Source organism: Raphanus sativus, chromosome 7, assembly GCF_000801105.2.
Source record: "Raphanus sativus cultivar WK10039 chromosome 7, ASM80110v3, whole genome shotgun sequence".
Classification (NCBI taxonomy): Eukaryota; Viridiplantae; Streptophyta; class Magnoliopsida; order Brassicales; family Brassicaceae; genus Raphanus; species Raphanus sativus.
This window is the reverse complement of record NC_079517.1, coordinates 25,481,522-25,495,026: the sequence shown is the minus strand read 5'-3', so window position 1 is coordinate 25,495,026 and position 13,505 is coordinate 25,481,522. Positions and strand designations below refer to the sequence as shown.

At 42.8% G+C, this 13,505-nt stretch overlaps 1 non-coding gene across 1 annotated transcript; it reads left to right on the top strand.

Annotated features, from left to right (window-relative positions):
• Positions 1 to 7,660: 7,660 nt before the first annotated feature.
• Positions 7,661 to 7,767, top strand: LOC130498145 (small nucleolar RNA R71). The gene has a single exon (XR_008937067.1). It is a non-coding gene; the product is annotated as a small nucleolar RNA R71 (small nucleolar RNA).
• Positions 7,768 to 13,505: the final 5,738 nt, after the last annotated feature.

Here is a 13,505-nt window from a genome sequence, read left to right as displayed (position 1 = left end):
CTCATCAATATCGAACCTGATTGCACCCGGACTTGTCAAGGTGGTGAGTGGGTAGTTGGGAAGAACAATCTCAGCTTTCTTGTTGAGCCTCTTGTATGAGTAGACACACCTTCCATCTAATGTCCCTGCTAGGAATTGGACCTTCTGGAGGTACTTTCCATTCAAGTAAGCTGGACCTGATTTATCAGTTCCCAAATCAATCCCCAAGTAACCAAGTAGTGGGGTTATCCAGCCACCGATCCCAATCTGAGGTTCGAATCGCGGTTTGTCCAGCCCAATCCTTATAGTACATGAGGCGCGTCACAAAGTATCCCACCATACCAAAATCACTGTAGAAGTCATCAGGGACAATGGGTAACTGAGGGTGGGAGGCATAGTGTTGGACAGCTTGATGAAGAAATCTCAATTCCTCTCCAGCGATATTACTCACCTCCTTCTCTTGTAGAACAAGGTGTGGATAAGGAACCTGTGGAGATAGCGCAAGGTAGGGTGCTTGATGGCTGTGCTTCTGTCTTTCCTACCCTCTCTTCCCTTTCCTGATATCAATTTCCAAGTTAGGTCTTCGATTCCTTTGCCTTTTGGTGCATTGGTGAGCTGAGGAAGAGCTGGATTCCTCCCATCATGGAGGCCAAGAGCTTCTCCAATCTCTGTGAAGGACATGGTGTAAGACTGACCAGCGATCTTAAAGGTGATTCTTCCCCAACCTTGCTGTGCAATCTTCTTGGTGTGAAATGTTGCTTCAAGAGTAGACAAGAACTGACAAGAGACCTCGGGATAAGTTTGGTAAGCCACTGAATAGAAGCTGCCTATCTTCATGAACTCTAGCATCTCCTTAACATCATCATCAAGATACAACCCCTGTAAGAGGACCTGTCCACAAATCTTGTTGGAGGCCAAGCAATACCTTTCCTCATTTGCTCCACCAACTCAGCTTCTGTGGGTTTCTTCTTCCTATCTCTGCCAGCATTGAAGTTTTTCCTCTTGGGAGGGCCATGATCCTCATCACTGTCTGGAGAGGGATCCTCAGCTTTTTCACTGTCACTCTCTTCAACCACTGGTCTTTTGCCCTCTTTCTTCTGCTTTGCTCTCAACTGCTGATCCTTAAGGACTTGGTTTTGGTGCACCTCCTCACAAACTAACTGAGAAGTGGGCCGCTTGGTAGGTGGTTTTGGCTGTGGTATTGGAGCTTGAGTTGAAATGGTAAGATTAGCTTCTTGGTTGCTTTTCTCCAATACAAGAGCTCCTCCACCTTGACCCCTTGGCGCTCTTGCTCTCTTGGGAGGGGCTTGCTTGTGAGCAATGTCAGCCGCACTCTCATCAGCAGCAATTCTTTTGCCATCTCTCTTGGCTTGTGTTTTTCTTCTTGAGCATGGCTAAAGCTTGCTGCCTACGTTCCTCCTCGGAACCAGGTTGTGAACCCAACACTTTCCCTGTTCTAACAGTCTCTCTCTCAGCTTTCTTCTTCTTCTCAGTCTCTATCTCAGCTTGAGTTTGTCGTGCCATTGGTACCTGAAAAAGAAAAACCTTGGAAAGGAGTGAGCAAAGGAAATAAAAATTTTCAAAGAGAGAGAAATGATCAAAGCGAAAGAGTTCAGCTCTAGAAAACCTAATTAAAATTAATAGCTAAGCAAAACAAGAGTTGTAAACTAAATTAGAGGATCCCATGTTCAAAATTCGAAATTTTTTTTTTTTTTTTTTTTGAACAATTAGAATCTCTAATCAGCAAAACTCTTGATCAATCACTCTACAGCACGAAATCAACCTTAAATCTAAGTTCTCCACCAACTTAGCATTCAATCTACTCCAAGAATATCCTAAAACAAGCAATTTTTGAAAAATCCCCAAATCTCATGAACCCTAATTTCTCAAAGCTCAAATTAATCTCAATTCCACCATGAAACCAACTACCCAGCATGATATAAAAGCTTTCCCTAGTCTATTTTACAAGAATCTAGCAAGAAAAAGCTCAAATTTCAAGTTCAAATTTTTAGGGTTCATGAGAGTTACGAATTTGAACTTAAAGAACTCATACCTTGCTATGGATGATGGAAAATGAAGAAAGGATTCAAGAAAATAGACTAATGGGAGAAAGACTTTGATTTAGGAAAAAGAATGGATTGATTTGGTGGAGATTTGAGTGAGATAAGGTGTTTTTGGTTCTTGGAGGCAAGAGAGGTTTTAGATTTGTGAAAGAGGTGAGGAATGAGAGGAAGAGGTCGAAAATTAGGTTAGGAGGGGGGTTTGGTTCGGGTCGGGTCGTGGGTAAACGGGTCTGGGTCGAAAAAGAGAAGAAAACTTACCTGGAGCGGGACGCGGGTCGATGGATCAGCACGCGGGCTTGGAGCGGGACGCGGGTCGTCGAATGGAAGCGCTGTCCATACTGCTGCATGCCCGGATGAGGAAGCTCGGTCTCATCTCTCCGGTCTTCAGCTGCACGCCCGGGTTGCACACTCCGGTCCCATCAGTCCGGTCCTCTCGTTTCTCTATTCTCTTCCCCCTTTTTTTTTTTTTTTTTTTTTTTAGCTAACCTCTCTCTTCAACCCATACCACACTAGCTTCTTGTCTTCTCTTTCCGTGGTACCCATTCTCCAAGGTTCACTTCACTTCAACTCGAAAAAGAAATCCTAATGCAATATTTACAAGGATAGACATGGGACTTCCTCCCAAGTGAGCTTGTTTAAAGTCTCTAGCTTGACTTTGCTTCTTTTGAGACTAGGTTGAGGTGGGTTCAGAAAGTGGAATTGAGAATCCATCTTCCTTTGGTGTAGTACCCAAATAGAGCTTCACTCTTTGTCCATTCACTGTGAACTCTCCTCCATTCTTATCCCAAAGAACCACTGCCCCATAGGGCTTAACTTCCTTGATCTTAAAAGGTCCAGACCACCTTGATTTGAGCTTCCCTGGAAACAACTTCAGCCTAGAGTTGTAGAGGAGTATCTGATCATCAGCTCTTAACTCTCTCTTCAAAATGTTCTTGTCATGAAAGGCTTTGGTTCTCTCCTTGTAGATCCTTGAGTTTTCAAAAGCATCCATCCTAATCTCATCAAGCTCATGAAGCTGAAAAAGTCTCTTTTCTTTTGCACTCTTGATGTCAAAGTTCAACAATTTCACAGCCCACAATGCCTTGTACTCAAGTTCTACTGGTAGATGGCAAGCTTTCCCATACACAAGGTTGAAAGGGGTGGTTCCCAATGGTGTCTTGTATGCTGTCCTATAGGCCCAAAGTGCATCATCAAGCTTGTCTGACCAATCCTTCCTCTTGGCTCCCACAATCTTCTCCAGGATACCCTTGATCTCTCTGTTAGAGATTTCAACTTGACCACTGGTTTGAGGGTGATAAGGGGTTGCAACCTTGTGTTTCACTCCATTCTTCTTGAGAAGATTCTCAAAAAGTTTGTTGATGAAATGTGAGCCTCCATCACTTATCACCACTCTAGGGACTCCAAACCTTGGAGAAATGATGCTCTTAAACATCTTCAACACCACTCTTGAGTCATTTGTAGGACTTGCAACTGCTTCAACCCACTTAGACACATAGTCTACAGCCACTAAAATGTACTTGTTGCCATAAGAAGAGGGGAAAGGTCCCATGAAGTCTATTCCCCAAACATCAAATACTTCCACTTCAAGAATTGGGTTTTGAGGCATTTCATTCCTTTTTGTGATGTTCCCTCTCCTTTGGCAAGAATCACACCTTGAGATGAACTCTTGTGTGTCCTTGAACATATGAGGCCACCAAAATCCAGCTTGTAGAACCTTAGCCACTGTCTTGAAAGTTGCAAAATGCCCTCCATATGAAGAACCACGGCATTGTTGTAGGATTCCATCAACCTCTTCTTCAGCCACTGCCCTTCTATAGAGATGGTCTTTCCAAAGGATGAAAAGAAAAGGTTCATCCCAATAGTACCGCTTCAACTCCTTGTAGAACTTCTTCTTGGAATAACCTTCAAGTCTTAATGGTTCCTTTCCTGTGACAAGGTAGTTCACAAAATCTGCATACCAAGGCTCCTTCTCCTTAGACGCCTTAACCTCTTCAAGCTTCTTGCCCGTTTCACACACTGCAACCACTGCCCTGATGGCCATGACCTGTTCCTCACGAAGCCCTTCATCAATGGGGATTTCACCTTCAATCATCATCCTAGATAAGTGATCAGCTACTCCATTCTCAATGCCCGGCTTGTCTCTAATCTCCAAGTCAAACTCTTGAAGCAAAAGGATCCACCTCAAAAGTCTTGGCTTAGCATCTTTCTTGGCCAATAGGTGTCTCAAAGCTGCATGATCAGTGTAGACAATAACCTTTGACCCAACCAAGTAGCTTCTGAACTTCTCAAAGGCAAATACAATGGCTAGCATCTCCTTCTCGGTTGTGGAATATTTCACCTGAGCATCATTCAAGGTTTGGCTAGCATAGTAGATCACATGAGTCTTGCCATCCTTTTTCTGCCCCAAAACAGCTCCAACAGCAAAGTCACTTGCATCACACATAATTTCAAAGGGGAGACTCCAATCAGGTGGTTGAACAATAGGAGCATTGACCAAGTTGTTCTTCAGCTCCTTGAAAGCTTCAAGACAATCTGAATCAAATCTGAAAGCGGCTTCTTTGCATAGGAGCTTGGTTATTGGCCTAGCAACCTTTGAGAAGTCCTTGACATATCTCCTGTAGAACCCAGCATGGCCAAGAAAACTCCTTATGTCTTTCACAGTCTTCGGTGGAGGTAGACTAACCATCACCTCAATCTTAGCCTTGTCTACTTCGATGCCTCTTTCTGAAATCTTGTGTCCAAGTACAATCCCCTCTTTGACCATGAAGTGACACTTCTCCCAGTTCAGCACAAGGTTGGTGTCTTCACATCTCTGTAGGACCCTGCACAAGTTGGACAAACAAGCAGAAAACGAAGATCCGTAGACAGAGAAGTCATCCATGAACACTTCCACAACATCCTCAATGAGATCAGAGAAGATAGACATCATGCACCTTTGAAAGGTGGCTGGAGCATTACATAACCCAAATGGCATCCTTCGATAGGCAAAGGTACCATAGGGGCATGTGAATGTCGTCTTCTCTTGATCATCGGGATGTATGGGGATTTGGAAGAACCCTGAATACCCATCAAGAAAGCAATAGAAAGGATGGTTTGCAAGTCTCTCAAGCATCTGATCAATAAATGGCAATGGAAAATGATCCTTTCTAGACGCAGAGTTTAACTTTCTATAATCAATGCACATCCTATGCCCAGTTACAGTTCTAGTGGGGATCAACTCATTCTTATTATTTTTCACAACAGTGATGCCACCTTTCTTTGGAACCACATGCACAGGAGATACCCATTTACTATCTGAGATTGGGTAAATAACACCTGCATCTAAGAGTTTGAGAATCTCCTTCTTTACAACCTCTTTCAAATTAGGGTTTAACCTTCTTTGATGCTCAATAGAAGTCATTGATTCATCCTCTAGATGTATCCTATGCATGCAAAAAGAAGGTGATATCCCTTTGATATCATCCAGAGAATACCCTATTGCTTTCCTAAACTTCTTAAGTGCACTCAACAGTTGAGACAATTCAAGTTCAGTAAGCTCACTACTCACAATGACAGGGTAAGTCTCGTTAGGGCCAAGGAAAGCGTACCTTACACCATGGGGAAGGGGTTTAAGCTCCACCTTAGGCGCTTTGAGTTCATCCCAATCCTCTTGGTGACTGTCCTTTTGTTGAGTGGATGCTGCCTCTTGATGAACCACTTAATGAAGCGCCTCATACTGATCCTCACTCTCAAACCCTCTGTGTGAATCCAGCATCCTTCCATAAGCATCAATTTCCTTGTTCTCAACCACTTGGACTCCTCTATCAACTGTCAAGGCATGCTGTAGAGGGTCCTCAAGTGCTAACTCTTCAAGCAGCTCATCAGCTAGAGCTTCCATTTCCTCTATGTAGAAGATCTGCCCTTGGATGGTTGGCTTCTTCATTATCTCATTGATGTCAAAGTGGAGGATGTGCTCTTTACCCAAGTGAAGATCAATCTTGCCCTCCTTCACATTTATAATTGCTCCTGCTGTGGCCAAGAATGGTCTTCCAAGGATCAAAGGATCTCTAGCTTCTTCATCCATCTCTAGCACCACAAAGTCAGTAGGGATTTCACAATTTCCCACCATCACAGGGAGATCTTCCAAAATTCCAATGGGAAACTTCACTGAGCGATCAGCGAGCACCAAGGAGAGTTTGCACTTCTTGTAGTGGCTAAACCCAAGCTTCTTGGCTACAGATAAAGGCATGAGACTAACACTTGCTCCCAAGTCACATAGGCACCTTTCAAACATCAGGGGACCAATGGCACAAGGTAGAGTGAAGCTTCCTGGATCTTCTAGCTTCTTAGGGATTGTCAACCTCTTAATGATGGCACTGCACTCATGAGTAAGAACCACCATTCCTTCCATTTCTTTCTTCTTAGCAGCCACAGCATCCTTCAAGAACTTGCTATACTGAGGAACAAGCATGAAGGCATCTATGATGGGCATTGTAATCTGCACTTCACTCATCTGCTTCTCAAAGAGTGCCTTGTACTTCTCCAATAGTTGCTTCTTGAATCTTCCTGGAAAAGGTAACTTAGGCTCATAGGGAGGAGGGACAAAAGAAGTATCTTTTGATGTAGCTCCACCTTGCTTCACTGTTCTCTTCTCCTCTCCAACCTTTCCTTTACACTTAGCTTCCACAATCTTTTCCAGAATTTCCTCATCAACCTTCTCATCAACAATAACTACCTCATCATCAATGTTGATGGCAACCTCCCCACCCTGTTTCTCACCATCCTTGGTGAGTACTCTTGGAGGCAACTCTTTACCACTTCTCAAAGTGATTGCCTTCATTGTTTCTTTGGGGTTTTGCTCAGGTTTTCCAGGTAGGGTTCCTTGTTGGCGACTAGGCTGAGAGTTCATAGAAGCAAATTGGCTCTCCAAAGCCCTGATCTTGTTGTTCAGCTCTGTGTAGCTACTGTCAATCTTGGAGTGCACTGTCTTGAACTCATGCCCAATATCCTTTGCAACTCTAGACTGAGCTTCCATGATCTGCTTGAACATTGACTCCATATTTGAATCGGGAGCCTTGGACTGAGATGAGCTTCCTTGAGCTTGAGTAGACTGATTTGTGTTACCAAAACCAGGAGGGGCATTTTGCCTTTGCGGATAGTTCCCTTGTTGAGTGGTTTGCTTAGGTTGGTATCCTCCTTGCTGGTTGTTTTGATAAGACCTCGGCTGGTAGTTGTTGTACTGAAAGTTAGGTTCCTTTCTGTACCATGTACCATTGTTGTTGATGAAGCAAAGCTCTTCTTGCCCTTCCAAACCATCAACCTCATTCACCTTAGGAGGAACCTCTTGACTAGGATCACCAACAAAGCTAACCTGCTCCTTCTTGGATTGGTTTGAAAGAATCAAGTCCAACTTTTCTTGTAAGGATTTGATATCTTTCTTTGTCTGCTGATCCTCACCTCTGCTGGCTCTATCATACTCCTCATTGTAAACTGAGTCACTCTTTGCCATGTTCTCCACCAGCTCCTCTGCATCCTGCTCAGTTCTGCCCAGGAAGAAACCATTGCTAGCTGTGTCAAGCCTGTTTCTGCAAGATGGGAGAACTCCCTTGTAGAAGGTACTAAGCAAGCTTTCCTTGGTGAAACCATGATGAGGACACTGAGCAATGTAGCTGTTGAATCGTTCCCATGCTTCACCAAAACCTTCAAGATTCCTTTGTTGAAATCCTGAAATCTCATTCCTAAGCTTTGCAGTCCTTGAGTTAGAGAAGAACTTGGTGAGGAAGGCTTCTTTGCACTCATCCCATGTTCGGATGCTATCTCTTGAGAGACCCTTCTCCCATGTGTGAGCTTTATCTCCCAAAGAGAATGGAAACAGCCTAAGCTTCAATGCATCTTCAGAAACACCATTGATCTTGATGGTGCCACACAGCTGATCAAAGTTGTCCAAGTGATCTAGAGGATCTTCCAAAGCAAGCCCATGGTACTTGTTGCTTTGGATCATGTTGATCAAGCTTGACTTGATCTCAAAGTTGTTGTTCTCCACAGCTGGTGCTCTAATGCCGGCCCTATTTCCATGGATGTTAGGCTGATCATGGGCACCAATTGCTCTAGCTTGGCGCTGTGGATGTCGTGGTCCAAGGTTGGCAGCTCCTTGACCATCTTCAGCAGCTCTATCTTGAGGCCGGTTATCCATGTCAAACCCCAACCTCTGAATGTGAGCCTGTTGCTCTTCTTCCCTTCTTCTTCTCACAATCTCCCTCTCAAGTGCAGAAATGTCTTCAACAATGGGAGCAAGGCTTGATGAACCTCTACTCCTCAAGTTCATACACCTGAAAAGTCAAAGAGAGAAAAGAGGCAAGAATCAATATCACAATAGAAAGTAAAAATGATTTAGTCTCAAGCAAATGACTAAATCCCAATGTCACAATCAACTTAGAAGTTGGCAACGGCGCCAATTTGATAACAGGATTTTTCTAAGATCCTATTCAAATGCTGAAGTATAAAGGATGTCAATCCAATTCTAAGAGAACATGAACCACTAGGAATGCAAGACCATGCTTAAGCTAAATGCTATCAAGATATGATAAGAGATTATACTAGAATAAGACTAGAAATGCAATAAAGCAAGAGACTTTCTTAAGATTATGAGATGAGAGGACTCATGGGATAAGGGACTTAGACCTTGGGTGATCAAACTCAAACTAAGGTGCCAGCTTTCAACCAATCTATCTACCTTAGACCTAGACACAAGACTAAACAAACTCTATCTCTAGATGAATGCTCATTTGCTTCCAAAACTCAAGCATCAAATCTCTTTGGTTGAATGTTTAGGAAGCAATCATTAAGAATAAGTCTAATAGCCATCTTAACACCTTTAACAACAAATCTCTTTGGTAGAGTATGTTAAAAGCTTAGGAGAGTTGGTTCAGACATTTCATCAAACACCTTGTGGGTGGGAAATGTCTAGAACTCAACTTTAGAGAGGCCAGCCCTAAAGAAGCATTAAAAACACTCTACTAGCAAGGAATAAGAAGGATCTACACCTAAACACCTTAGATCAAGCCTAATCACCCTTAATCTCCCTAACCCATGAATCCAAAAGTGGATCTACTCACTAATCACCATGATTACTCTTGAACCCATGAGGTTTCCAAGCTTAATCATGTTCAAGAAAGATGAAACAGAAATTATAAACACTCAAGAACACAAGAAGATGATGATTTGATTCAAGGCAAGAACTTTCACCAAAAGTTTTGTGTTTCTTAGAGAGAAAATAAGATAATCTCTCCAAAATGGAGATTACAAAGTATTTATAGTTAGGTTTAGGGTAAAGAGAGATACATAGGATAAAAGACTAGAGTGCCCCTTGGATAAGGCTAATTTTGGTCTTCAAAATGTGATAAAAATGACCCAAGGTCGAGTTGGGTCGAACCGACCCGGTTTGGGTGCAAACCGGTCCAACTTCTCTCACCCACAGCTTCTTCCACGCCCGGCATCCTCATCCCGGTCCTGCAATCCGGTCTGAGCCTCCACGCCCGGCTTCACCTCCCCGGTCTCGTCTCTCTGGTCTTCCTCTTCACGCCCGGGTTCGTCATGGCGGTCTCGTCTGTCCGGTCCTCGCCCTTCACGCCCGTGTTGGTGATGGCGGTCTGGTTTGTCCGGTCCTCGCCCTTCACGCCCGTGTTGGTGATGGCGGTCTGGTTTGTCCGGTCCTGCCCACACGCCCGGGATGGTGATTCCGGTCTCGACCATTCCGGTCCAGTCGAGTCTAAGAGAGTACTTGCTTGGCTGAGCATCATTCTTCACCTCTTTTGGATCTTTGAACTCTCAAACACTTCACATCATCTCATAGTATGCTCCAACACCTGATAGGGACATATGAATGCAATATGGATCCTAAAGACACTAAGATCTAAACTATATGATCAAAATGCACAAGATATGAAGGCTAAATACATGTAATTATGCAAGATATCAAATTTCACCGGAGCCTTCCTTTTGACTCATGATAAGTAAAGGGTAAAGAGAAAGGACGTGAAAGGGGAAGGATCGAGTTGAGTTGAGCAAGAACGGAATCTCTAAAGAATTTAGGGGTGAAGAACAAGTTCGATCAAGAAGCAGAGATAAAAAAAAAAAAGAAAGAAAACGCAGTAAAATAAAAAGAGAGAGGGAAAGTTACCTTGGAAACCGTCGAGAGGCGTGGAGAAAGTGGAGAGAGAAGCAGTTAATACCTGCAGCTTTATATCCCGTCACGTCTCAAAAATCGGAAACTACATTTCAAACTCACTTTAATCTGAACCGTCGATCTCGTTAAACGTAACTGCAGCCGTCCGATTAAGCAAATAATATCTGCGATTGAGATAACTGATAATCATTATCTCAACAAGAAAATCTAGGTTGGGCGGCTATGTTTAGCTCCCGAGAAAACAAATCGTCTCCCGAAAGCTTGGGGCAACTGTTGGGCCCAAATACGACCCGCTAGCTAATGATGAATAACAAGAAATGATAACGGGCCATGATAGGCCCATCACAAATTCAATCTTTAAAGGCAGTTAAGTTAGAGCCGGAGGCTGTGAGCTAAAGGTGCTTACTAGAGAGGTCACGGAAAGGAGGCAGCTCGTGGACGCACAAGTAGGCGCAGGACCCGGTCAAAGGGGAGCTGTTACAAATCCCTCAAATCACGGAGGGGATCTCGGGAACCAGTTGGTGGCGATCAAATGGAGCCTGGGGCTATTTAAAGGAGAAGTCAATCAAGAAGAGGGGATTCATTCAACCTTTACTCATTTTCACGATCATTCATATAACCTCTCAAACACTTCGTTATCTTTGTAATCATCAAGAGAAACATCTCTTTGTAACCACTCTTTTACCAAGTTATCAATACAAAATCATAATTCATTCTACAAGTTATTACGGGATTCAGCCCACGTTATCTTTCCCTAATCTTTCCCTAAACCTTAACCTGATCTAAAATCCAGAGGTGAGTTTAATCCCTCACAGTGAGTGTGTGTGTTCTCGGATCGTTTGTGATGCACCCAAAATCCAGCACCTTCCTGCTTGGTTCATGGACACGGCCCAAGATGGTGACCTTGTCGACCAGCTAGACCTAGCCGAGGTTTTCTCATCAGATTATGCCAATTCCTTTATCATCTATGCAATCTTGGATGAGCTGAATTCTCAAGTGAGCTGGACGGACACTATCATGGACGAGCTGAGCTGGACTAACACTCACCCGGACGAGCTGAGCAAGTTGGTTCGATCTTCCGAGCTGGTTCGACCATCAAACCACCTGAGAAGCAGCACATACATATGTTCATTGTTCGAAGCATATCTTCTAAACCATGATGTTTCTTCGCTTGAAACCACTTGGAGAATGTGCTCAACTCAATTATGGAACTCCTCGAAGAAGAATCAGATCAAACGGAGTTTAGATGAGAGAGTTATGCCATGTACAAATCAGGTGAGGTTCAGTTCTCGCGAATTCAGACATGTGTGGATCGTCCCGCGTGTGTCCGTATCCTTCCCAGCATGGTGTGCACGACCAGCTTGAACCTGGACATCTTTCTGAATGTGGACTAGTCAACATCAGAATCCGCACTTTGACTAGTCTTCCTTGCTTTCCACACTTTGACTAAATCTAGTCAAATTTATGTTTTCTATGCATTGTTTTCTGCACTTTTCTTTTATTCTCTTTGACTCAAAGTACTATAAAATGTAATCCTTGATCATGGCAATAACATCAACGAAATTTCTTCTTCTTTTTGAGTTTTTACTATTTGTTCTTTTCTTAGAACATTTCTAATTTCTTGGTGAGGTTATCTCCAAGTTTCGATCCTTCCTTTGTTGGACCGGTGCGTCACATCCGGCAACAATTGAAGTCTGGTAGTATCATCGGGCCTTCCGCAACCCTTTGTGTCACCATTCATCCCACCAGTTCTCTATCCTTCCGGATCAGAGTCCATATCAACCTTACCGAAAGAGTGATCCTTATTTTGGTTCTATCAAAATAAGGTAACTCTATTTCTATCCATTTTTCTCATCTCTCCATTTCTTCTAAACACTTCTTCATCTATCTATCTTGAACCCGGACCCCTCATTACCCCCATAAAAAAAAATAAGATCTAGGTTTATGCATTAAAAAAAAGATTATATTAAAAAAAAAAAGAGTTTCAAAGTTTGATTGTTTTTGGTGTGGTGGTGGAAGAGAAAACCTGCTAGCCGAAGAGAAATCCGGCCTTTGAGGTGGTTAAGCCGGGTTCCCCTTTGAAATCTCTTATCTTTCTATCTTAAACCTTTGATCTTGCTTGGATTTGCCTATTGGGATTCTTTGATCTGTTCTCTTAGAACCTTGAGAAGAAACTGTGTGATCACCATAAATCTGAGAGAAAACACTTGAGTGGGTGAGATTAAACACTTGAGAGAGTGAGGAATTTTATCTACTAACTTTTGTGTTGAGATTTTCAGGTTACAATGTTTGGTCTTCACCGGAGAAGTAGCAAGGAGAAGTCTCCACGACCATCTGTCTCTCAAACTCCATTTAAATATTTTTTGAACAATTTTGATGAGTTTGTTAGTGTGCAGGAAAAGCCAAAGAGGAGGAGCAAGGAACAAGTCAAATCGTCCAAAGGAGAATCTGTTCCAAAAAGGCGATCTTTTCAGTTTGATGTCCAAGAGTTTAGTGACTACTTTGAGAAGGGCATGATGAAAGCCCTAAAGGACGCCAGTAAGATCCATGAGAAGAGCACATCCACACGTGCCCCAGCAGCTGATCCATCTCTATTCATCACTGAGAAAACCCAAGGTGAATCTGAAAACCATGTTGAAGAGTTTAAATATTTTTCAGATTCATTACCTACTTTTGATGAATATGAAGAAGAGCTGATTGATAATCTGATGTCTTGTGAAGAAAATTGTGATCTTCCTTATTTTAAAACTGAGTTTATGAATGATGATGAAAAGACTATTGTAGAACTAACTGTTTTGCAACCGGAGCTTCCGAGTAGTCTTGTTTTGTCTCAACAGGTTTTTGAGGAAGAGCCATTCAACCATCCACATCATGGACGACTTCCTGGCACTAGGACACCTTTGGATGATGATCTAGGTCCTATCTTTGATGAGGAGGACGAACCTGGTCCAGTCTTTGATGAGGAAGCACCAAGCATCAACATGGACAGTCATCTTTGCTTTGATCCCGGCACAACTCCTCCCCTTTTATCCACTGACATTCAAGAGCACTGTGAGAAACTTGATTTGATTTATTCTCTGCCTGAATTGTTTGTTGGAATCAGTTCTCATAATGTCAAAAGTTTTGGTCTAGACAATGTGAAAGAATTTTGTGTTTCAAATTCCATTTTTGATAACTTGATTCATTCTTTTGAGAAACTTGAACCTGATAAACTCTTTGATCAAAAATGTTTTCTAAATGACAATGACATCTCTTCTGGTCTTGTTTTGAGTTTTGATCAGTTTCTGAAATATCACAAA